Below are 27,746 nucleotides of genomic sequence, written 5' to 3'. Positions count from 1 at the left end.
TTCTGGAACTTCTGGTTATTTCTAGTTTTGAGGTAGTTGTATTTCTTCTTAGTTGTGGAGGGAGTTGCAGCATGTCTGTCTACACCTCCATCTTGGCTGGAAGTCTCTCAATCTTTCTAAGAACCCATTTCATTATTCTTTAAGATTATTTTTATTATGAGTTCATCTGTAACTCGCCATGATTTATTTTATTTCTTTCTCTTTATGTAGCTATAGATATGTATAATTATTCGTTTATATTTTTAATTAGTATTATAAATGTGTGTTTTGTAAGCTAATACATATTAAAGACATGGCCTATCACTGTGTATTACATAGGTATTTTATTCGCTTCTCTACTTGATTCACATGTGTTCTCTGAGTCTGTTCCTTCAGCATCTCTTGAGGATATGTGTGATCTTAAAACCCTGGTAAGTATTGATTTGACCAGAGCTAGATCATCACTATAGCAGGGCCAACCTGATTCTTTATTGAGTACAGGGAAAAAAGGCAGATGAAATGACTATGTATTGAGAGAAAATAGGAAAGAAGTAGGAATTCATTCAGTCCTGGAGAAAAGAGAAAGAAGACAGAGTGAAATGGAGAGAGAGAGTCATTGAAAGAGAGAGTGAGAACCGTCACTGCTTCTTGTAGAATTTCTCAATCCTTTTCCTAGTCCCTCCTGTACCATGAAATATCTGAAGCACCTTGTTATGTGGTATGTCATCTGTTATTGATTTGTGGATTCATACAACCATGCACCCCCGGAATATATCCCTCTTAGGGTGTATAATTTTTAAATGTGTTTCTGTAACACAATACTAATATTTTGTTGAGGATTTGAACATCTACTAGGGGGACACCAACAGATGTAATTATCTTTTGGCAGGAAGACCCCTTATGTTACAGGTTTCTTTCACTACGGGAGTGTTCTAGGAACCCATCTATATCCGTGTACCAGCTGGCATTGTTGTTAGAGGCTGAATTCGGTTTCAGGAAAAAAACAATTTTGAAGGCCTTTCGATTTTTTTCTCCCATCTCATGATATGTGGTTTACGTGCACACCAGCCCACACTGTGCTGAGTGGTCAGCAGTTTTTGACCAAAACAGCATGACCCCTGTTCCACCTTTCATATTCACTTGATTTCAACCTGAGAGACTTTTCTTTGTTTCCCTGGATGAGCAAAAATCCTCAAATGGAAATATGTTACCAGTGTGGAAGACATGAGACAAAAAATGACAGAAGCATTAAAGACATCAAAATGGATGAGTTCAAAAACTTTGTTGAGCAGCAGATAATACATCTTGATACGTGTATTACATCAAATAGAATGTACTTTGAAGGTGACTGAAGGTGAAATGTGTAAGAATAAATACACAACTTTTAGAAATAAATTCTTGTATTTTGGGGTCCCCCCTCGTTGGTTCATTAGAAATATTTCCCTGTAATATTTTTATTTCTAGTGACTTCATATTATTTTAGAATTAGGATAATGCTGGCCTTGTAACATGAGCTTGGGGTCATCTGTCTTTGTAAATATTTTGGAATAGTCTTGACTGGGTCAAGTCCTGGATCACACTTAGCAAACTAGTTTCAGCTACAAGATTACGCACACATGTACTTAAAGGACTTCTTTTGTATTATATCTGTTCTGTAATATAATGGCAATTCCTTTAAGAATGACAAAAATGCTTTGTTAGATTAAAAAAATATGTGTGAGCAGACAAAAAACTCACCTATTATAAGAGTCCATTCATAGAAAATATCCAGAATAGGTAAAGGGTAAGAGACAGATAGTTATGGTTGGAAAGAATGAGGAGTTAGTATTTTGGGGGCAGAGTTTTCTTTTGGGGTGATGTACACCTGCAACTAGATAGTGGTGATGATGCTTGCACCACATGAGTAATGTACGTCATGCTCAGGAATGGCACAATTTAAAATATGACTTTCAATCAAGATGACAGCACAGGCAGACATGACTTGCCTCTTCACACAAGCACAACAAAATTACAACTAAAATATAGAACAACCATCACTCGGAGCCATCAGAAATCAAGTTGAAAGGAAGTCTGACAGCTACACAGTTAAAGAAACCGCAGCCATCCAGACTGGTAGGAGGGGCACAGAGACCCCTCAATGACGGGTGGTGGATAAAAACCAGGGAGGGATATCTCAGGAGTGAGGAGTCCCAGCTCTACACCAGGACCCCCAGCCCAGTGTGCCAGGGCCAGGGAACTAAGACCCCATAAGTTCTGGCTGTAGAAACCAATAAGAATTGAGTTGGTGGAAGAAACTTCAAGCATTTCCTCTTAAAGAATGCACACATAGACTAACTTACTGGGACTCGCTTCCTCTGGGCTCCAGCACCGCAGTCGCGGCTTGAAAGGCACCATTGATATACAGGGAGAAACTGAGTTGTCTAGCATCAGGGTGAGCAGAGGTCATGATCCATTTTCTGGGCCCTCCACGCACAGGGCCAGTGGGCTGGTGCCGTATCAGAGATTCCAACCTGGCTAACATTGTTAGATCTGCTTTCAAGATCCCCAGAGACTCTGCCCAGCATAAATTATGGGCCCACCCAAGCTGATTTTTGATATGAATGGTTGGTCTTGGCATATGCTTGACAATTTCCTAAATCATCTCAAACAAGCAAGAGCTGGCCTCAGTGAGCCCCAGGCCTCCCACTAGCAGCAGCCAGCCTAGATTCACAGTTTGGTTTGCCTGGGAATTTCCAAGCCCAGGACAAGTATCAACCATCTCATATTGTTTTATAGCTCAGGGAGGGCCTGGGAAAAACACAGGTGAGGACTTAACTTGGCCTGCACCCCCCAGGAAGTCCCAGGGCCAGTGTACCCAGTGGAGAGCTACAGACCATGTTGGAGCACCACCACCCTGCCCTTGCACACCTGATCCCCCATAGAGGGCAGATGTTGGTGTTAAGTTGTCACAGTCGATCCTTGCAGTGGACTGGCCTTCATAAATCTCTCCCATTGATCCATCAACAGCAAACAAGTTTCAACTACAAGAGGAGGTTGTACTCGGTGCACACAAAGGGCATACCTTGAGGACCAAGCTTGGGGATAGGGGAGGCTGTGCCACTGGACCCAACAGGACACCTACACATTTGGCCACACTACCCAAACAGGGAATCATAGTAGCTACCTAATCCATGGAAACAAATGCAGGGAGGCTGTGAAAATGAGGAGACAAAAACAAAAAACAAAAAACATTGTCCCAAAAAGAACAGAGCAAAACTCCAGAAAAAAGAGCTAAATTAAATGGAAATAAACAATCTATAGATGCAGAGTTCAAAACACTTGTTATAATGATGCTCAAGGAACATAGTGAGGACCTCAACAGCACACAAATGATCCAGTCAGAAATGAAGGATACACTAATTGAAATAACACACAATTTACAGGGAAACCACAGTAGAGTGATGTAGCCTAAAATTAAATCAATGATATGGAATACAAGGAAGCAAAAAACAACCAATCAGAACAAGATGAAAAAGAAACCAAAAAAGTGAGGATAGCTTCTGGAACAACTTTAAGAGATCTAATATTCACATCATAGTGGTTTCAGAAGAAGAGAATGAGCAAGAAATTGGAAACTATTTGAAAAAAAATAATAAGTGGGAAGTTCCCTGATTTGGTGAAGGAAATAGACACGCAAGTCCCAGAAGCACAGAGAGTTGTATGCAAAGTGCCCACTCTAAGACACGTCATAATTAAAATACCAAAGGTTAAAGATAAAGCAAGACTCTTAAAAGTAAAAAGAGAGAGGGAGAAAGGAGTTTAGTTACCCACAGGGGAATTCCCACTAGACTGTCAGCTAATTTCTCTAAAGAAACTTTGCAGACGAGAAGGTATTGGTAAGAAATATCCGAAGTCATGAAAAGGAGGAATCTACAGCCAAAACTGCTCTACCCAGCAAAGCTATCATTTTGAATTGAAGGGCAGATAAAGAGCCTTGCAGAAAATTAAAAAAAACGAGGGGTTCATAATCACCAAACAATTATTAGAAGAACTGTTAAAGAAACTTCTTTAAGAAAAAGAAGATCAAAACTATGAGCAATAGAAAGGCAAAAAATACAAATTTGTTAACAATTGAATCTAAAAAACAAACGTAGCAAACAAGGAGAGCAGAGATTGAATTAAGGATCCAGATAACGTTCTGGTGGTTGCCAGATGTGAGGGGGGTTTGAGGGAATGCGTGAAGAGGTAGGGGATTAAGAAATACAAATAAGTAGTGACAGAGTAACCATGGGGCTGTAAATGACCGTGTAGAACATGGAGTAGACAAAGAACTTGTGCATGACCCATGGACATGAACAATGGTTAGGGACTGCCTGAGGAAGTGTGGAGTGTTGGATAGAGAGGATGTAAAGTGGGAAAAACCAGAACGACTGTAATAGCCTAATTAATAAAATACAATTTAAAAAATATCAAAAATAAAACTTATTTATAATTTATAATAAATTGTAATAATAAATCACACCAAAAGAAAATAAAGAAAAATCAAAGTAAGAAAAAGTTATAGGGGTGGAAGAAAACAAATTCTGGTAGGAGAGGCTGTACAGGTTTAACAAGTGGCTCTAGATGTGGCCCTGAGACATTTCTAAGACACAGCTCTGCTGCTGCTGTTGCTAAAACCAGAGCAGGTACAAGAGAGGGATATTCAGGCAGGGTCCCTGGACTTATCAGGAAGTAAAGTCACGTCTCTTGTCTGAGTAGTCCCTCAGGGTAGGGGACCCAGGCAGTGACCTCACTTCTTGAAGTCATAGACCAAAAACTTGTAACCCCGGTAGCGAGACAGCAAAATTCTAAAGCTGCCCCTAGCTGACTCACTTTGGCTACAGAGTTGGGACAGACAACATGTCCCTTTGTTGTCTCCCAATTCGCCAAAAGCTCAAAAAGGCAGGAATATGAGTTTGGACCGCCGCTGCCACCGCAGGATCGAAACTCAGCATAGAAGGCTTTGGCCTGTTTCAAAGAAGAACTCACAGGTAACACAGAAACGCTCAGGGTGGTTTTCTTTGGGCCAGGCCACCACTCAGATCCCACCTGGGCTGATCTATGTCAACCTCGTGTGTGTGTAAGTGTGTGTGTGTGTGTGTGTGTGTGTGTGTGTGTGTGTGTGTGTTGTTGTGGAGCAAGTGCGAGAACCAAATGGTTGGAGACAATCAAATTAGAATTTAAAGAGCCTTTATTAGCTGGCTAGCGACTGCCCACCCGTCCACAACCCGGACTTAGGTGGACAGCCCCGACGTTAGAGATTGGGGGATTTATAAAGCATTTCGGGTGCATGAACTTGGACAGAGATACAGCTTTTACAGACAAAAATTTTCCACTATTTTCCAGGACCTTCCCGCCGCCGGCCCCGCCGCGCAGGAGCCGAGGAAACGGCGCCGTCCGCCGGACCTTCCCGCCGCCGGCCACGCCGCGCAGGAGCCGAAGAGACCGCGCCGTTCGCCGGACCTTCCCACCGCCGGCTCCGCGACTTCAGACGAGTCCCCGCAGCCTGTCACCGTGGTAGGTCCGCTAGACCTTCCCACCGCCGGCTCCGCGACTTCGGACACGTCCCCGCAGCCTGTCACCGTAGTGGGTCCGCCGGACCTTCCCACCACCGGCCCCGCCGCGCAGGTGCCGAGGAGACCGTGCCGTCCGCTGTGCCGTCCGCCGGGCCCTCCCACCGCCGGCTCCGTGACTTCGGACGCGTCCCCGCAGCCTGTCACCGTGGTGGGTCCACCGGACCTTCCCGCCACCGGTCCGGCCGCGCAGGAGGCGATCAGACGGCGCTATCTGATACGCCATCTGCGGCCCTGTCGGCCGCGCCGTCGGCCAAGCCTTCCCACCGCCGGCTCCGCGACTTCAGACGCGTCCCCGCAGCCTGTCACCGTGGTGGGTCCACCGGACCTTCCCGCCACCGGTCCGGCCGCGCAGGAGCCGAGGAGACCGCGCCGTCCGCCGGACCTTCCCGCCACTGGCCCCACCACGCAGGAGGCGATCAGACGGCGCTATCTGATACGCCATCTGCGGCCCTGTCGGCCGCGCCGTCGGCCAAGCCTTCCCACCGCCGGCTCCGCGACTTCAGACGCGTCCCCGCAGCCTGTCACCGTGGTGGGTCCACCGGACCTTCCCGCCACCGGCCCCGCCGCGCAGGAGCCGAGGAGACCGCGCCGTCCGCCGGACCTTCCCGCCACTGGCCCCACCACGCAGGAGGCGATCAGACGGCGCTATCTGATACGCCATCTGCGGCCCTGTCGGCCGCGCCGTCGGCCAAGCCTTCCCACCGCCGGCTCCGCGACTTCAGACGCGTCCCCGCAGCCTGTCACCGTGGTGGGTCCACCGGACCTTCCCGCCACCGGTCCGGCCGCGCAGGAGCCGAGGAGACCGCGCCGTCCGCCGGACCTTCCCGCCGCCAGCTCCGCGACTTCAGACGAGTCCCCGCAGCCTGTCACCGTGGTGGGTCCGCCGGACCTTCCCGCCACTGGCCCCGCCACGCAGGAGCCGAGCAGACTGCGCCATCTGATACGCCATCCGCGGCCCTGTCGGCCGCGCCGTCTGCCGGGCCTTCCCACCGCCGGCTCCGCGACTTCGGACACGTCCCCGCAGCCCGTCACCGTAGTGGGTCCGCCGGACCTTCCCACCACCGGCCCCGCCGCGCAGGAGCCAAGGAGACGGCTCAGTCCGCTGGACCTTCCCGCCGCCGGCCCCGCCGCGCAGGAGCCGAGGAGACCGCGCCATCTGCTGTGCCGTCCTCCGGGCCCTCCCACCGCCGGCTCCGCGGCTTCAGACGCGTCCCCGCAGCCTGTCACTGTGGTGGGTCCGCTGGAGCTTGCCGCCACCGGCCCCGCCGCGCAGGAGCCGAGGAGACCGTGCCGTCCACCGGACCTTCCCGCCGCTGGCCCCGCTGCCCAGGAGCCGAGGAGACCGTGCCGTCCGCTGTGCCGTCCTCCGGGCCCTCCCACCGCCGGCTCCGCGACTTCGGACGCGTCCCCGCAGCCTGTCACCGTGGTGGGTCCGCCGGACCTTCCTGCCACTGGCCCCACCACGCAGGAGCCGAGCAGACTGCGCCATCTGATACGCCATCCGCGGCCCTGTCGGCCGCGCCGTCTGCCGGGCCTTCCCACCGCCGGCTCCGCGACTTCGGACACGTCCCCGCAGCCTGTCACCGTAGTGGGTCCGCCGGACCTTCCCACCACCGGCCCCGCCGCGCAGGAGCCGAGGAGACCGCGCCATCTGCTGTGCCGTCCTCCGGGCCCTCCCACCGCCGGCTCCGCGGCTTCGGACGTGTCCCCGCAGCCTGTCACCGTGGTGGGTCCGCTGGAGCTTGCCGCCACCGGCCCCACCGCACAGGAGCCGAGGAGACCGTGCCGTCCACCGGACCTTCCCGCCGCTGGCCCCGCCGCCCAGGAGCCGAGGAGACCGTGCCGTCCGCTGTGCCGTCCTCCGGGCACTCCCACCGCCGGCTCCGCAACTTCGGACGCATCCCCGCAGCCTGTCACCGTGGTGCGTCTGCCGGACCTTCCCGCTACCGGTCCCGCCGCGCAGGAGCCGAGGAGACGGCGCCGTCCGCCGGACCTTCCCGCCGCCAGCTCCGCGACTTCAGACGAGTCCCCGCAGCCTGTCACCGTGGTGGGTCCGCCGGACCTTCCTACCACCGGCCCCACCGCGCAGGAGCCGAGGAGACCGCGCCGTCGGCCGGACCTTCCCTCCGCCGGCTCCGCGACTTCAGACGAGTCCCCGCAGCCTGTCACCGTGGTGCGTCCGCCGGACATTCCCGCCACTGGCCCCGCCACGCAGGAGCCGAGCAGACTGCGCCATCTGATACGCCATCCGCGGCCCTGTCGGCCGCGCCGTCTGCCGGGCCTTCCCACCGCCGGCTCCGCGACTTCGGACACGTCCCCGCAGCCTGTCACCGTAGTGGGTCCGCCGGACCTTCCCACCACCGGCCCCGCCGCGCAGGAGCCGAGGAGACTGCGCCGTCCGCCGGACCTTCCCGCCGCCAGCTCCGCAACTTCAGATGAGTCCCCGCAGCCTGTCACCGTGGTGGGTCCGCCGGACCTTCCTACCACCGGCCCCGCCGCGCAGGAGCCGAGGAGACCGCGCCGTCGGCCGGACCTTCCCGCCACTGGCCCCACCACGCAGGAGGCGATCAGACGGCGCTATCTGATACGCCATCTGCGGCCCTGTCGGCCGCGCCGTCGGCCAAGCCTTCCCACCGCCGGCTCCGCGACTTCAGACGCGTCCCCGCAGCCTGTCACCGTGGTGGGTTACTATGAAATGCTAGGTGTGCAGAGACTTGCCTCCACTGAGGACATTAAGAAGGCGTACCGGAAACTGGCCCTGAAGTGGCACCCGGATAAGAACCCCGACAACAAAGAGGAGGCGGAGAGGAAGTTCAAGCAGGTGGCCGAGGCCTACCAGGTGCTGTCAGATGCTAAAAAGCGGGTCATCTATGACAAATACGGAAAAAAGAGGGATTGAATGGAGGTGGAGGTGGCACTCACTTCGAAGACTCGTTCAGCGAGTTTGCCTTCATGTTCTGGGTATTCTTTGGTGGACGGGATCCATTTCTGTTCGACTTCTTTGAAGGCCCCTTCGACGAGTTCTTTGGGCCTGGAAGAATCCTTTTTCAAACTTTCCCTGGTTCCTGGGTAATGGTCCAGGGCCATTTCATTTAACTGGCTCTTCTACTCCCATTATTAAATTTAAATACTTCCTAAAAGGTATTGTTTATAATGTAAATTGTATCACCCCTGTGCAGACATCACCACTGCGTAGCTGCAGGATGTTCCGTCTCCCTGAAAGGAAACCCCGCACCAGAAGTTCTTACTCACCCCTCCTGCCCCTGGCAACCCCTGATGTGCTCAGTGTCTCTGATCCATTATCAGAGATGTTACATGGGTTGCCTTTTTTTTTTTCCTTTTGCTTACACATTTTTGTTTTTTGAAAGGAAAATCCCAGGTGGATTAGAGATCAGATGTAAAAAAGAAGCCCTTTGGTACAATCTCAGGGTATAGACCACTGTCCAAAGTGTGACTGCAGGGTCAGAAGCCAGTCAGGCAGTGGCTGTCTCCTCCTGCGCACAAAACAGTAATGAGGAAGATGCAGACATTGGGGAAGACAAACCACAAGCTGGGAAGCATCCCTCAAAGCCTAGGCAGATAATGTTTAGCCTTTCTGCGGTGCAGCAAACTCTTGGAAGTCTGTGTTATCTAAAGGAACCTATAGCAAACAGACACTTCCATTGGCAGGTGGTGCCCACGTCTCTGCATATCAGAGATGCCCGACCTCCCCAGTGGGGGAACACACACTGCAAACACTGAGGACAGAGCACTGTCATCATCAGACAGGCAGTCTAGTCCTGGGGACAAAGTGAGGAATTAGAGGCCCAGCAGATCCCCTGGAGTGAAGGGGGAAAGGCCCTTCCTCTGGGACGACAATGTGCCAGTCCCGTCTAAGGCCTGCAGCTGCTCACCTTTTCCTGGCAGTGGTCACCCTAGTTTACCTCACAGAAATTCTTGCACAATTGTCCAAAGATGTGTTTTCAAAATTAACCATCGGAGCACTGATGTAATTGCTGGGAATTGGGGAAAACACTAGTGTCCATGGAGAAGGAATGGGATCCCCTAATCCTGGTCCACATGGAGGAAGGACGCTGGACAGCTGCTAAAGTGGGCGCAGGAGTCTCTACGTACTGATACATGGAGACCGCAGGTGTCCTCTGTGTAATATGTGTGGAACAACTGTGTGCATCCCGGGTCCCACCTGTTAGACCACATACATGTAATTTCCACAGGCAGACATACATATGTGAAAATTATTCTTCTTGTGACAGAGACCAACAAACAGAATAAAAGAGGCAGAATCTGAAAGACACCCACTAAACCACACATGATGGTCACTTCGGGGTGGGACTAGCAAATCTCTTATCTTTTTTGGGAGATGAGGTCTAAATTTTTGACATCCTCTTCCTCCTCGGTATTTTCTGTCCCCCCCCCAATAAAAATTCCCAAAGCCCCTACTGGGGAACATGAGCCATTTCCAAGTTTTCACTCCCATCATCATGCAGAGGGAAACATGTGTGTTCATATATCTTTATTTAGGAAACGTCCCTAGAAGTGGAGATTCTTGGTCTAATATAAACACAATTTTATGTTTTGGGGCACAGTTTTCTACATCTCAGGTCACCTTGGGCACTTGAGCCTTGTTAGGGAAAGCAGGGTTGTCAAGACCTGGGGCCAATACCTCAGGGAGAGAGGAGGAGGAGGGGCTGGGAGTGAAAGAGATGAAAGTATCTGGGAGTGACACACCCAGCAGGAAGGTCCCATCCATCCTGCCCATGCCCTGCTTCATGTAACACCTCCTACCCTTGTACCCCTAGCCCACATTAGCCCACCCTACTCCATAACTCAGTTGAGCCCAGCAGCCTGGCCCAGCCATCCAGGACACAAGAGAGTTCCATCCTGCACATTCGGGCCTGCTCCCTCTCCCTCCAAGCACAGACCCCCTTCCTCTCTGTCAGGAAAGCAGATGTAGGGAGGCTCTGCCTTTCATAAGGACCATTGTGAATGTGCTCTATCCATGTGAAGATCCCAGTTACCACAGCAGGACCCATTACCCTGTGTGAGAAGGAACCTTTCAAGGGGCCTCACAGAAGGCGACAGAACGTCAGAGCATCAGGCTCCAGGCTTTGGCAGGCCGCAGAACTTGAAGCACGGAGGTTCTCCAGCAGGGACCTCTGCCCCAGCCCCGTGTCAGTCCTCAGCCCTCATATCCAGCACATCCAGATCTGGTGGGTGGGGCTCTGCTCAGCGTGGGAAAGGGAGGGAGTCCTCATGTCCTTCAGTATCAGGTCAGGTGAGTCCACTTGGTCAGAGTCTATCAGGTGAGTTACAGTCAGTGAAATAGCAATTGCCTGCTCAGAAACAGGACCCCTTACCCAGAGCAGAGAATATAGGTCATTTAGGTGGGAACGCGTCAGGGCCCCCCTAGTGGAAGAGAAAGAAACCCCTGATGGTAGGGGGAGCAGGAAAGAGGGGAGGGGAGGACATATTTGTGGATGTCAGTATTCAGACTGATTTTAACATAAGACACAGACTCAGATAAAGTGTTTTCAAGACACAGATCTGATAAGGAACTGGTATCCAAATATGGAAAAGGAAACTTTTAATCTTCAACAGTAGGAAAGCAAACAACCCCATTAAAAAATGGGCATAAGATCTGGACAGACAGCTCACCACAGAAGACACACAGATCCTGGGGGATGCAAGATGGCAGCGGCATTGGTGGAAGGAACATTCACCTCCTCCCAGGACTAAATGTGAATACAATGACATTATGGAACAAACAATCTGAATAACCAAATGAAGACTAGCAGTACAGAAGTCTTATAACCAAGGATTACAGAAGAAGCCACATCCAGAGTGGTAGGAAGGACAGAGGCACAAAATGTGTTGGCCTTGCAGCCACATGAGGTAGTACAGAATTTCAGAGTTATCTCAGCTGTAAAGTTGGCTAAGGATTGAGGGGCTTCAACCTCACTCTGGGCTCCCCAGCCTGGCTCACCAGAGCCCAGAATAAATCCCACTTGGTCACGGTGTATAATCTCTCTAATGTATTGCTGGATTCGGTTTGCTAATATTTTGTTGAAGATTTTAACCTCTATGTTCATCAGGGATATTAACTTATAATTCTCTTTCTTTGTAGTGTCCCTATCTGATTTTATAATTAGCACAATGATGGCCTCATAAAATGAGCTTGAGAATTGTCTCTCCTCCTGGATTGTTTTTTGGTTTTTTTTTTTTTTTGAATAACTTGAGAAGGATAACTATTAGTTCTTTGAATGCTTGGTTGGTGAAATTCACCTTTGAAGACTTTTGGTAAGGAAAACTTTTTGTTTGGAGTTTTTTATTACTACTTCAATTTCATTAGTTGTATTTGATCTAGTCAGATTTTCTCATTCTTGTCGATGAAGTTTTGGAAGATTGTATGTTTCTTGGAATTTCTCTATTTCATCCAGATTGTCAAATTTGTTAGCCTATATTTTCTCACAATCATTTTTAGTTCTGTGGTGTGAGTTGTTACTTCTCTTTCACTTCTGATTGTATTTATTTGGATCCTGTCTATTTTTCTTTAAGTATACTTTATTGATTATGTTGTTACAGTAGTCCCAGTTTTTTTCCCCCTTTGCTCCCCTCTGCCCAGTAACCCTCTTCCCTCCAGCAATCCCACCCCCCTTAGTTCATGTCCATGGGTCATGCATATAAGTTCTTTGGCTTCACCCTTTCCTGTATTATTCTTAACTCCCCCCTGTATATTTTGTACCAACCGATTAAGCTTCTTAGTTCCTGCACCATTTCCCCATTTCTCCCCCTCCTCCCTCCTAGCTGATAACCCTCCAATTGATCCCCATACCTATGATTCTGTTTCTATTCTGGTTTGCTTAGTTGGATTCTGTTTTTATTCTTTAGGTTCAATTGTTGACACTTGTGAGTTTGTTGTCATTTTGGTGTTCATAGTTTTGATCTTCTTTTTCTTAAGTAAGTCGCTTTGACATTTCATATAATAGTGGCTTGGTGATAATGAACTTCTTTAGCTTCATCTTGTCTGAGAAGCACTTCATCTGCCCCTTCATACCAAATGATAGCTTTGCTGGATAGAGTAATCTTGGTTGTAGGTTGCTTTTCATCACATTGAATACTGCTTGCCAGTCCCTTCCTGCCTGCAAACTGTTCTCTGAGAAATCAGCTGATAGTCCTATAGGCACTCCCCGGCAGGAAACTCTCTGCCTCTCTCTTCCTGCCCGCAGAACTCTGTCTTTATCTTTCACCTTTGGCATCTCAATCATGATGCATCCTTGTATGGTCCCCTCTGGGTCCAGCTCACCCGGGACGTTCCATGCTTCCTAGACCTGTATATTCATCTCCTTTGCAAAATTTGGGGAGTTTTCCTCATTTTTTCTCAATTCTCGCTTCCCCCTTCTGTACTGATTGATGGTTTTTTTCTTCCTTATGTTCCAAATCATTGATTTGAACCCTGGTTTCTTTCCCTTCACCATTGGTTTTGTGTGGATTTTCCTTTGTTTCACTTAGCATAGCCTTCACTTCTTCTCTTACGCGTTTGCCATACTCAAGCATATATGTCAAGCCTGTGAGCATCTTTATCAATAGTGTTTGAATTCTGTGTCTCTTAGGTTGGCTATCTCCTCATCGCTTAGTTTTCCCACTGGAACCTTGATCCATTCCCCCTTTTGGGCCATACTTCTCTGTCTTCTTATTCTGACAGGCTTCTGTGTTTGTTTGCCTATGCATCCCAGGTAGAGCTGTCGCTCTTGTTACGTTGTAAGGGCGGAGCCTTAGGGATTCGTCTGTACAGGGTGACCTGTTTAACCATGTTGTGGCGTTGTATGTGGGGGAAGGTCCGAGAGGGAACAATGCCACCAGTCCAGCACTTGCTCCTTTTCCAATCACCTCTCCCTCTTCCGCACTGGACTGGCGCCCCTCTAGCTGCTGTCCTGGCCATCATTTCCAGAGCAGGTGGGTCTGCGGACATTCTAGGACTGTGGGGGCCCTTTAAACAAGTGGACTCTGCTAGACCTGAAGTTTCCGCCTCCACCCCAATCCCCACTGGTCTGCACAGTCAGAAGCAATGAGGCTTGATTTTCCCAGGTGCTGGGACTTTGAGTTGTGAGGTCTGTTGAGGAGCTGGGATCGCTCTCCAGGTGTCCCTCCTTTTTAAAGCATGTGACTGTGCTTTCTGCTGGCCTGCCGCTGTTGCTGCCACAGCTGCCACCGCCACACCACGTCTTCTCCACCCTGGCTCTGCCCCTCCTACCTGTCTGGATGAGTATTTCTTCTTTATATCTTTGTTCGCTAGACTTCCGTGTATTTTGATTTTCTGGAACTTCTGGTTATTTCTAGTTTTGAGGTAGTTTTATTCCTTCTTAGTTGTGGAGGAAGATGCATCATGTCTGTTTACGCCTCCATCTTGGCCGGAAGTCCTATTTTTTGTTTTTTCTTAATGAGTCTGGTTAAACGTTTGTCAATCTTTTTTATCTTTCCAGTGAACTATCTCTTAAATTTATTGATCTTTTGTATTGTTTTATTTTTTAGACTCTACTTTGTTTATTTCTGCTCTGACTTTTATTATTTTTTTCTAATGCTAACTCTGGGTTTTGTTTGTTGTTCTCTTTCTAGTTCCTTTACATGTCAATTTAGGTTATTTATTTAGGTTTTTCTTGTTTCTTGAAGTAGGCTTGTACTGCTATAAAATTCCCTCTTAAAAATCCTTATTATTATTTTTTTGTTTGTTTCATGGATATTGGGTTGCATTTTCATTTCTTTCAAAACATGTTTTGATTTCTTCCTTGATCTCATTGTTAAACTCTTCAGTGTTTAGTATCATGCTATTTAGCCTTCATATCTTTGTTTGTTTTTCAGGTTGTGTGTGTGTGTGTGATTGATATATTGTTTCATATCATTATGGTCAGAGAAGATGTTTGATATGATTTCAGTCTTCTTAAGTTTATTGAGGCTTATCCTAACATGTGGTCTATCCTAAAAAAATAATTCATATACACTTGAAATGAATGTATATTCTTCTGCTTTGAATGAAATATTCTGAAGAAATCAATTAAATCCCTCTGATCTAGCATGTCATTTAAGGTTGCAATTTCTTTGTGGATTTTCTGCCTAAAAATATATATATATATATTCATTGGTGTCAATGGGGTGTTAAATCTCCTACTATGACTATATTACTCTCAATCTCTCCCCTTACATTCATCAAGATTTGCTTTATTTATTTAGGTGTTCCTATATTGGGTACATACATGACTAAAAGGGTTATGTCCACTTGTTGGATTGCTCCCTTTATCATTATGTAGTGTCCTTCTTCATCTTACATCAGAGCCTTTGTTTGAAAATCTATTCTGTCTGATATAGGTATTGCTACCTCAGTTGTTTTTTTCATTTCTAGTTTCATTAAATATCTTTTTCCAATTTTTTAACTTTTAGTCTGTGTGTGTCTTTCATTCTGAGGTGGATCTCTTGTACATTACATATAGATGGGTGTTATTTTCTTCTCTTGAGCTACTCCATGTGCTTTGATTGGAGTATTGAAGCTATTTATCTTTAAGGTGATTTTTGATAGGTGTATATTTATTGCCATTTTATTCTTTAAAATTGTATTCCTCTTTTTTTTTCTTACTTTTTCTAAAAAAGCCCTTGTAACATTCCTTGTAATATAGGTTTTGTCATAATTAACATCTTTAGATTTTTCTTGTTGAAGAGCTTTTTATCTCCCCTTCAATTTTAAGTGATAATCTTGCTGGATAGAGTAGCCTTGGTTGTATGTCCATGCTATTCATCACTTTGAATGTTTCAAGCCAATTTTTTCTGGCCTAAAATGTTTCTTTTGAGAAATCAGATGAAAAGTCTTATGCAAGCAACCTTCTAGGTAACTGTCTTTCTCTTGCTACTTTAACCTTTGCCATTTTAATTATGATGTGTCTGGGTGTGGGCCCCTGTAGGTTCATCGAATTTGGGTCTCTATGCACTCCCTGGACTGGTATGTCATTTCCCTTCACTAGGTTAGGGACATTTTCAGTCATTTTTTATTTAAATAGTTTTCTGATTTCTTATTCTCTTCTCTTTCTGGAACCCTTTTGATGCAGATATTTTTATACTTCTTGTTGTTCCAAAGGTCCCTTAAGTATCCACACTATTTTTTTAAATGTGTTTTATTGATTATACTGTTACAGTTGTCCCAATTTCTTTTCCCTCTGCTCGCCTCCACCCAGTGACATCCCTCTCTCCAGTTGTCCTCCCCTTTTAGTCCATGTCCATTGGTTGTGTATATAGTTATTCTCAACCTCTTCCTTTGCACTCCATTCCCTCCTACTATGCTTCCTAATTCCTGTACCATCTCCCTCCCTTTCACCCTTCCCCCTCCCTGCTGACCTTCCCCCAATATCTTCCCCATACCTATAATTCTTTTTCCCACTCTTGTTACCTACTTAGTTTGCCTTTGTTTTGATCCCCTATCGTCTGTTGTTGGTTGTTGCGATCCTGTTTTCATTTTAATGTTCATAATTTTGATCCCCCTTCTTCTAAACCAGTCCCTTTAACATATCATATAATAGTGGTTTGAATCTAATGAACTTCTTCAGTTTTACTTTGTCCTGGAAGCACTTTCTCTGCCCTTCTATTCTGAATGACAGCTTCACTGGATAGAGTATTCATGGGTGTAGGTTTTTGATTTTCATTCCTTTGAATATTTCTTGCCAGTCCCTTCTTGCCTGCAGGGTCTCCTTTGAGAAATCAGCTGACAGTCTAATTGGGACCCCTTTGTACATAATTCTTTACTTCTCTCTTGCTGCTTTTAAGATTCTCTCTTTATCTTTAATTTTTGACAATTTGATTATAATGTGTCTTGGAGTGTTTCTCCCTGGGTCCAGTTTTTCTGGAACTCTCTGTGCTTCCTGGACCTGTAAGTCTATTTCCTTCCCCAAGTTCAGGAAGTTCTGCTTCATTATTTTTCCACATAATTTTTCAATTTCTAGTTCTTCTTCTTCGTCCTCTGGTAATCCTCTAATTCGAATGTTCATTTGCTTATAGCTGCGCCAGAGGTTTCTGAGACTCTCCTCGTATTTCTCACTTTTCATTTCCTCTTTCTGCACTGGTTGACTGTTTGTTCCTTCCCTATGTTCTGATTTGTTGATTTGATCTCTGGTTTTCATTTCCTCACCACTTGTCTCATATATTTTTCGTTCATTTCAGTATGACTAGCTTTCTTTCCTTCTCCATCTTGTTCCAAATCTTTTGTTAATTCTGTAAGCTGCCTTATGACTATAGCTCTGAAATGAGCCTCAGAAAGTTTTCCTATTTGCTCATCAGCTAGGTCCCTCATCTGCTGCCTGGTGAGCTGCATCACTGGTCTGCTTCATCCTGACATTTTTCTGTTTACCTTTGCTTTCTGGGAGGGCTGTAGTGAGCAGAGCCACATGCAATCGTCACTACCCGATGACCGGCAACCAGCGACCTATTTCACTGGTCTGTGGCGCTTTGTGTGGGGGCAGGGGTCCAAGATGGATTCCTGCTGTTACTCTCTGCTACCAGGAGTCTCTTCCTCCATCTCTACACCCTCTGGGCCTCTCCGTCCGAGGCAATAGAGGTTTGCTTCTTCCGCATTGGAATCGCGAGCTGACGGGTCTCGACTGCAGCCAGGATTGCTCCCGTGGTGTTCCTCACAGACCCACAGCTATCCCTTCTGCTAGCACAGACAGCACCGCCCAACTCTTTTGCTCCAGTCACCCCTCCTACCCGTCCAGACGAGCACTGCTGGTTTATAACTTCATACATTGGGCTTCCATGTAGTTTTATTTTCTGGAATTTCTAGTTATGTTTGGTTTTGAGGTAGTTGTATTCTTTCTTAGTTGTTGAGGGAGACAGAGTGTGTCAGTCTAAGCCTCCATCTTGGCCGGAAGTCTATCCTCACTTTTTTAAAGTTTTTTTTTTTTCTTTCTGCTGCTCTGATTGGGTGTTCTCTGCTACCTTGTCTTCCAAATATTTGGCTCGGTCCTCTGCTTCATCTAACTTAGTCTTTATTCCTTCTAGTATATTCTTCACTTCAGATATTGTATTGTTCATTTCTGATTGATTATTTTATGGTTTCCATGTCCTTTTTCATGCTTACTATCTCTTTGTTTAAGTTCTCACTGATTTTATCTATTCTTCCCTTAAGTTCCTTGGGCATTATTATAATCACTGTTTTGAACTCTATAGATTGTTTGTCTCCATTTTACTTAAGTCTTTTTTCCTAAAGATTTACCTAGAGTACTTTAATTTAGGGCATCTTTCTTTTACTCCCATTTGGGCTACCTCTCTGTGTTTGTTTCTGCTACATCTTTCTAGCTTCGTAGGGTGACCTTATGTAGTAGGTGTCCTGTGTGGCTCAATGGTACAGTCTGCCTGATCACTTGAGCTAGGTGCTGCAGGAATGTTCTTTGTGTGGGTTATGTGAGTCCCTTTGTTGTGGTTTTATCCTTCAAAAAAGTGGCAGCTACTTTCTCTCTGTTTCCCTCTCCTCCCCCCACTTTTCCTCTCTCTCAAGAATTTTTTGAATGAAACACAGAAAAGAGGTTGGGTGAAAAAGGGGGAGGGCTTAAGAAGTGTAAATTGAGAGTTCCAAAATAACCACAGGAATGTAAAGTACAGCAATGGAATGTAGTCAATAATATTATAATATCTATGTATGGTGCTAGGTGGATACTTGAATTATCAGGAAGATTACTTTGTAAATTATATAGTTGTCTAATCACTGTCATGTGCACCTGAGACTAATATAAAATAATATTATATGTCAACTGAAATTAAAAAATAACAATTTAAAATACAATATACAGATGATGTATCATCGAATGTACACTTGAAGCGTACCTATATTTTTATTTGCTAATATTGCCCCAGAAAATTTAACTAAAAATAAATGAATAAAAATAAAATTAAAAAATATGCTGACTTCTGGGACTACGATAATCTAAAAATGTATTATCCTTCTGCTTACTCCAATATTCTCTTTATAAGTATAAACACATTTTTTACTTTGCGATGTTTATTTCTTCCATGTCAAATGATAAAATTTAATGATAAATCAATGGGGAAAAAGTCATGGATGATTCCAAATCTTCAGTTGAAGAATTACAATAACATAAAATGCTGACTTGAGAGAAAATGAAATGGCTATGGAATAAAAGAGTTAAAAATATCAACTACAACTTCATAGCCATTTATAGAAAAAGGATTGTAGCAGCTATCCATATCATCTTCTTTACTTGTTACACATTTATATTTGTGTCCATTAACTAATTTCCTTTTTACTTTATTTTATTTTTATTTTTTGGTGTGGTTTAAATATTTTATTATTTATGCTATTACAGTTGTTCCAATTTTCGCCTTTGTGCCCACCTACCCAGCCCACCTCCCACTTCCATAGCCAATCCTCATGCTGTTGTTCGTGTCCAGAGGTCCTTCATGTATGTTCTTTGACTAACACCTTTACCTTCTTTCAGTTAGCCACTGCCTTCCCCTCCCTTCTTACAGCTGTCAGTCTGTTTTATGTTTCAATGCCTCTGTTTTTATTTTGTTCATTAGATTCCTCTTACAAGTGAGATCATATGGTATTTGTCTTTCACTAACTGGCTTATTTCACTTAGTAAATATTATCCAGTTCCACCCATGCTGCCACAAACAGTAGGAGTTCCTTCTTTCTTCTGCTGTGCCATATTCAATTGTGTAAATGTACCACACCTTCTATACCCACTCATGTGCTGATGGACATTTAGGCTGTTTCCAGCACTTGGCTATTGTAAATACTGCTGCTATGAACATAGGGGTGCATAAATTCTTTTGGATTGGGATTTTCGGATTCTTAGGGTACATTCCCAGCAGGGAATCCCTGGGTCACTGGATCAAAAGGCAGTTCCACTTTTTTCTTTTTTAAAGAGATCCTTATTGTTTTATAAGTGGCTGCACCAGTCTAAATTCCCACCAACAGTGCATTTGGGTTCCCTTTCCTTCATATGCTCACTAGCACTTGTTGTTTGCTGATTTATTGATAATATTATTTTTTGGGGTGTGAGGTGACATCTCTTTGTGGTTTTCATCTGCATCTCTTTAATGGTTAGTGAAGTTGAGATTTTTTTTTTTCATTTTTAACTTGAATTAAAAAATATAGCGTTAGAATCTGGAAAATGGTAATATATATAGCCAATATGTTCCCTAAACTGAAATGTGAGGGAATTATACCTGGAAAAGTAGGTAAAAGGGGAATGTTATTCACCTGTGTCAGAAGAAGAATAGACTTTGGACCCTAGGGAAACAGAAGTTTATCAATTTCTACATTCATCATGAGAATCAAAACTTCAATTATTTCCAGCTTGGATTTCATCACGTTAGGGCAGAACAGTGCTACTCTGTGACTCCTAATCAGAGCCTAGTAAAGATTTGGATACTGTCTCACATAAATCCTGGGTAAACTAATTGAGGAAAAAATCTCTTGGTAAAAAGCTAAAGATGCCTCCATGACTGTTTCAAACTTTGATTTGATTTTTGTTTTCATACTTCACCTATTACTTGATATGTGACATAAAAAAATTACAAAAGAAATCCAAATTATTTTCTTTTAACACTGTTTTAGTTTTATAGATTCAGGGAGGAATTTTATAATATCTGAAAGCAGCTACTTTAATTTTCTGTTTTGGAACCGGTCTCTCTGTAGGGATAATTTACAGAGAATATTATACTATACAAAAAGTATTCCATAAAATATTTTTTAAAATGCCCTGAATAGCATGGCTTAGTTTGTTGAGTTGGTTGGGTGTTGCACTGCAAAGTGAACAGTGTCCAGTTTGATTCCTAGTCAGGGCGTATGCCTGGGTTGCAGGCTTGCTTCATAGTTGGGGGCATGGGAGACGCAACCCATTGATGTTTCTGTCTCACGTGGATGTTTCTTTCCATCACTTCTCTCACCCTTCTCTTCCCTCTATATAAATAAACAGGATCTTTTTAAAAAGATATTGCATTTCAAAGGTAAAATGTAAAGCAGGGGTTGGCATATTGTTTCTGTAAATATTTTACTTTGTTGGTCAGAGGTTTCTGTTGTAATTACTCAACTCTGCCTTTGTGACATACAGAATACTATAAACAATATGTAAATAAATGGGTACAGCTGTTTTCCAATAAAACTTTATTTATAAAAATGGGACATAGACAAAATGGTAGATTATAATGAAATGAAAACATAAATGGCAAATCTAAAATTACAATGCAGTTGGTGAACACATTTTTGTATATTCCAGAAAATTAAATACATATAATTTTTAATAGATAAAACAATAACACAAAATGATGGTAAAAATCAGGAAAAATCACATTACACTTACTTTTTTGAAGGGAACATAAAATGCATCATTACTGTGGAAATGTCTTCATAAGTCATAGTACTATCATACAACCTAGCAATAGGAGTCCTGAGCATTTATCCCAAAGAATGCTGAAATTTTCATGACAAAAAATGCTTACAGCAGCATTATTCATTGTACAAAAATAAATAAATAAATAAAATAAAATCTGGAAACAATTTAGCTGTCTTCCGACTTTAAATAGTTAAACAAACTGTAGCATGTCTATACTATGAATTACTATTTAGAGTTGATACAGACAACAGCCTGGAGTAAATTCCAGAATATTTTGGTGTAGAAAAAAGGCCACCTTAAAGAAGTTTTCAAAAGATTAAATATTGAGTAATTCCACGTAAGCTTGAAATTACAAGCTTATAAAACGGTTAGTGTTTGTAAGATTTTAATGAGGAGGCGAGGAAAAATTATGGTGTAAAAATTTATCTGTGTCTTGACTATATCAATATCAGCATCTAATTTTGATATTGTACTATAGTTTTGTAAGATGCAGTCATTGGGAAAAACTTGGTAAAGGGAACACAAAAACTTCCTGTATAATTTCTTACAACTACATATAAATTTTCACTCAAAATAAAAATGAAGGAAAGTACCAACATTACTGGATTTTGAGAATAAGAGATTGTTTCTAGCAGAATTGCTTTACAAAATATATTAAAGAAACTTCTTTAGGCCAAAATCTAGTGATAACAGAAAGTAATTTAAACCCACATGAAAATGAAAAGCACTTGTAAAAGTAATGAGAAGGTGATTTAAAAAGACAGTATAATTGCATGTTTCTTCTTTTTTTTTCTCAATTAATTTAAAAACAATTGTATAAAATAGTGTGTATATAAATATATAAAAGCACAAAGGAGGTAGGTGGGAACAAAGCTATATTAGAGTAAGGAAGTGACACCAGATAATTAGCTTGAATTCACAGAAACATTGTTAAAGAACTAGAAATGTTAAATAAGAAATTAGTATTATCAAATCTGCAAATATTTATTTTCTAACTTTTTCCTCTGAGCTTCTTCAAAAGATGTAACATTACACAAGGTAATAATTATGGCAGAGTTTTGGGGGTTTGTAATATATATAGATGTAAATGTATAACAAAATTAGCACAAAAAGGAGAAAAGGGAATAAATCTGTAAATGAATAAAATTTATATAGCCTGCTGGAATTAACTTATTATAATTTGATAAGTTAAGGTAAATATTGTGTGCTCTAGAGCAGCGGTTCCCAACCTTTTAGGCACCAGGGACTGAATTTCAGTTGGAAGAGGAAGGCGGGGTGCGGGAGGGAGACAGGAGGCAGAGGTCTTGCTTAGGGTCTGGTACTTAACAGGCCGCAGACCAGTACAGGTCCTCAACCCCAGAAGTTTGTGGACCTCTGCTCTAGAGCAATCACTAAAAAATTAATACAAACAATATTGGGAGAAATCATGAAATGAACTAAAATGCTACACTAAGAAGTATTGTTTCAATGAAATAAAAAACAATAAAAAAAGAAGTGAGGAAGATAAAAGATGAGAAATAAAAAAATGTCAAATAGAAGATATAAATCTGATTGTATCAATAATAGCAAGAAATGTGAGTGAATTAAACAATGTAATCAAAGGTGGAGACTGACAGACTGGATGGAAAAGCAAGGTCCAATTATATTTTGTCTGCTAGGGACATATTTTAGATTTAAAGACACAAGGAAGTTGAAAGAAAAGAAATGGGGAAAATGTTCATGCAAACAATGACCATATCAAAGTTGGAGCAGCTATACTAATATCACTCTAAATAGATATCAAATAAAAAATGTATTTCTAGAAATTAAGAAGGACATTTTATGATAGTATACATGTCAATTCATGAGATATGTACAATAATAAGAAACATACATAAACTAAAAAAATAGCTCCCCCCACATATACATGAAGCAAAACTGAGAAAATGAAAGCAGAAATATCCAGATAAACAACAGAAATCTTTACTAACCCACTTTCAATAGCACATATAACAGAGAAGATGAGTAAGTTATAGAAAAATTGGCAATACTAAAGAAACAAACATAAAACACTTCACCCCAAAGCAAGACAAAACACTCTTCTCAAGAGTACGAACATTTGGAACATTTTCCATTAGATACCATATTTTAAGTAATAGATAAGCCTTAATACATTTAAAATAAAAAAAAATTAGAGAAGTATGTACTTCAAACAAATAAAATTAATTAGAAACAAAGAACAGAAGAAACATTGGAACATTCACAGAAGAGTTAAAATTCAACAACCAAAAGATCAAAAAATAATAGAATTTAAAAAATACTCTCAGGTGATTGAAAACAAACATATGACAAACCAAACCTCTGAGATACAGAAGTGTTGAGAGAGAAATTCATATTATTAAACATCTACATTTGAAAAAAATCATTTCAAGTCTATAAACTTTTATCTTTTATCTTAAGAAACTAAATTCAAAACAAAGAGAAAGAAGAAAATATTTTTAAAAGTAAGACATAAATAAATATGAGAGATATTAGAAGAGCAATTAAACAAATTTAAAAAAAAACCCATAAAAATTTAGAAGGAGTAAAATCTTTTTGTATATGACATGATCTTGAACATAGAAAATCCTTGCAAATCCAATAACTATTAGAACTAATAAGTTCAGAAAGCTGTCGGTATATGAGTATGCAAAAACCAATCATATTTCTATACACTATCAATAAATAATCTAAAAATAAAATTAAGAAATCAATCCCTTTTACAATAGCATAAACATAAAATGTTTACAAATAAATTAAGCAAAAAAGAAAAAAATTTTCACACTGGAAACAGTGAAATATTACTGAAGATATTAAATACTACTTAAATATAATAAAAGATATTAAATGTTCATTATTCAGAAGATAATATTCTTAAGATGGCAATAGTCCTGAAATTCAACTATAGATTTGAGACAATGCCTATCAAATTTTATATGATTTATTTTTTTAGAATTGACAATATGATTCTGAATTTTATGTCAAAATCCAAAGGACAAAGAATAGTGGAACATTCCTGAGAACAGAGAACAATTTTGGGGGACTCACATCTACCGATTTTAAAATTTACTCTAAAAATACAGTACTATAAAGAACAAGTGACAATAAAGAAGATAACTTTTACTTCACCATAATGAAAAACATTTTGCTTTAAATTAGAAAATAAAGAAAATGAAACACAGCCTAGTTAATGGTAGAAAACATTTGCAAATAATATATATGACAAAGAACTTGTAGCCAAAATAAATAAATTTTACAACTCAGCCATAACAATACAAATAACCCAAAAAAAGTGGGCAAACATATAGACATTTTTCCAAAGAAGATAAAAGAATGGCAAGTAAGTACATACAAATATAATTAAACATCATTAGCGAATAGAGTAATGTAAACCGTCACCACAATGAGATATTGCTTCACACCCAAATAGGAAGTCTGTCATAAAAAACACACATAGTGATAAGTATTGAAAATCATATGGAGAATTTAGAACTTCATTCATTGTTGATGGGAATGGGAAATGGTGCAGTCACTTATATGTACAAGATTAATGAAAACATGCATCCATGAAAAAACGTATTCACAAATATTCATAGCAGCATTATTTATAATAGTCTAAAATTTGAAACAACCCAAAGTTTATCACTGGTAAATGGATAAATAAGGTGTATCCACACAATGGAATGTTACTCAGCAGTAAACATAAATAAAATAGTGACCTATGCTACAGCATGGATAAAAATTGAAAATATTATTCTAAGTGAAAGAAACAAGTCACAAAAAGCCATATATTGCATAATTCCATTTATACAAAACATCCAGAATCAACAAATCTATAGAGACAGTTATTGTCTGTGGTTAGGTGGTAGAGAGGGGAGGATTGGGGACACATTGGGAATGACTGCTAATAGGTACAGAGTTTCTTTTTTGGAGTAACACAAATGTTCTAAATTGAATGTAATGATGCTTGTACATCTTTGTGAATGTACAAAAAATGAAACTGTACATTTAAAATGAGTGAGTTTTATGTTATGCAAATTATATTTCATTAAAACTATTTAAAAACTGATATACCACTTCACTCTAATTAATATTATTAACATGATAAATGTCTGACAAGATCAAGTGTTAGGATATGAAGCAATTGGAGCTCTGATATATTTTGTTGGAATCCTAAAATTCTACAGAAACTTTTGCACACTGTTTAGTATTTTCACATGAGTTAAACACTCAACTACCATAGAAAATGGGTGATTACAGTTTCTATAAATTCAACCAAGAGAAACAAAAATATATATTCATACAAGAGTGGTAAGCTAATGTTTATAGCAACTTTATTTATTACCTGTAGATTTAGAATAAACACAAATGTCTATCAAAAAGTCAATATATAAGCTAATGTATTATGCAAAAATTACTGTGACAAATTATTGTGCTATAACAAAATGTCACAAAGTTAGGGTGCTTTGGTAAGTGGCGTTGTCGGGGTCACATGTTTGCACTAACCAAAGCCTGGCACCATTGACATCACAAAGTGAACACAACACAGCAGCAATACACCACCTGCTCTGCTCTGGCTACCTCAACCTCCTTACCAGTGCTGGTCAAGTCTGAAAGTCATGCTATTGAGGAAATTCCTGATCTTCCTTTGCTGGTTGAAGATGAAATGGAAGGTTACAAGAAGACCAAGTAGGCTGTGTTACTTCTTCAAGAATTTAAGGCCTGGAATGATAGGGAAAAGGTCTATGCCTCTTAGCAAAAGAGAGCTGGTGATGGCAAAATAAAAAACCATCTTTGAATACAATGCAGGGGGCATTGTGTCACCTATTATGAGGACAACAGTATTAGCAAAGACTTCAGAAATACCCCTCGGATTACTCTGCTTAGTATAAGCAGACTAAACATTTCGAAACGCTCCTGGTGGATAGATGGGCTATTTCTGCACTTGACTTGAAAGTGCTTTTCACAAGTTAGGTAATCTATTGGTATGGCACTTGCTGGAAAGCTGCCTCCCTCAAGAGTAACTACAACCTTCTCAAGCATGAGATGCTCAGTATAGACCTTAGCAAAATCTTGAAAACCTCAGAGATCCAAAGAGCCCGTTCTCGGCTTTGAAAGCCAGCACTGTTTCAGTGCTGCATCTCTCTGACTTTTCTTTCATAGTCACATACTTCTGTACATTTTTGGAGTTTTACAATAAGTATTTCAAGTTTAATAAATAAGTAAAATAGATTTTTTAATCCAAAATATCCATTTCAAAGAAAATATTTTCTTATGATTAGAATCTGAGATGCATGCATTTATATATGTATTCATTTTATAATGTTGCATAGAGAAATTAGAAACAGCCAACTATCCAAACACAGGAGTAGAATTAGATTGTTTGGATATAACCATGCATTGCTATCAGTTATTGAAATGTTTTTATGCTAATAGCAGTTCATAACACAGGAAAATGTAATATAAATTAAAATAGCAGCATATTTATTGATATAATTTTTAAACACATATATTTCTAAACCAGAAAAAGATACAAAATTGACAGCCATATTTCTTCAACTATTAATGACATTTATTGTTTATGTCTTTCTATATTTTATAAATCAAATAAAAATGTGTTTTGCCTTTATGCAAAAAAACAAAAAGTATATGCTTGGTACACAACAGATATTAAATAAATCATGATTAAATGAAAATAAAATTAAGCAAAATGTTTAAAGTAGTGTATAATAATATGACCGGCTCTGTTTAGGCTTGCAATAATGAATAGAGTTAAGTTGCTTCATATCTGTGCATTAAATTACACTATGTAAAACTGTCAGTTTTATAGGTACAAAATAGTCAAGTATTAGACATTTCCTATTTCTGCCTAATACATTGAAAATAATATTTTAATAGATAAGTTATGGAGATAAATATGCATATGGAACACTTAACACAAGAAAGTATCCATTTGTCTCAAAGCAGTCATAGTTAAATTTTCATGTAAGAAGAATTAAAATGACTTTACTAGAGATATTTCCCTTGTTGATCAATTTTTTTCAATTTTTAGCGTAGACTCAGATTTCATTTTTCTATAGCAACAATATAGGAGGTGATAATATCTGCAGTGCAGCTCACAAAAGCCTATTTAACCACAATGTAACTGAAATATAGTAGTAATTTTTCCACATAAAATCGTGTTCATAATAATGTTGCTATGGAGAGTTGAATGTAGTTTATTTCTAATGGAAACATTAGGAAACATGGCTCCCATGGGACTAGAGCCCATCTTCTCTTTGTTCATTTCAGAATAGATAAAACTGCTTTAAACGGTGTGTGGCCCCACAAGACCATCTTTTGCTTTAAGTATTCATGTCATGGGTGTGGCAGTGCATATCATTACAGCTTTCAGCCTGTGGCCTGAGGAGATGAGAAGTAGGCCAGGCATCTGACATCCTGGGCTGTGTCCTGTTTCAGCCCCAAATTTGCTTAGTGCCTTTAGTCAGACCACTAAGGTGTTGTGTGATCAAATGTCCATGTCTGAGAAAAATATATTGCCTAACAATGTATTCATTGTGGTTGTTAGTAAATATGATACAGTTAATTAAATATTATTTACATTATGTAAGTTTTTCTGTGGTTTTATAATAAAGACTCAGATTAGGCAACTGATTTAACTATGTGACTCTAAAGTGCAATTGCATACTATAAGTAAAAGGAACAAAAAAATGCTCCCTACATATGATTTTTTGTTGTTGGGTTCTGTGTGTGCTTGCTTATT

The sequence above is a fragment of the Furipterus horrens genome, unplaced genomic scaffold (genome assembly GCF_987537825.1).
Source record: "Furipterus horrens unplaced genomic scaffold, mFurHor1.1.pri manual_scaffold_36, whole genome shotgun sequence".
NCBI classification, from domain to species: Eukaryota; Metazoa; Chordata; class Mammalia; order Chiroptera; family Furipteridae; genus Furipterus; species Furipterus horrens.
The sequence above is the reverse complement of the archived record's forward strand: the minus strand, read 5'-3'. Positions refer to the sequence as shown.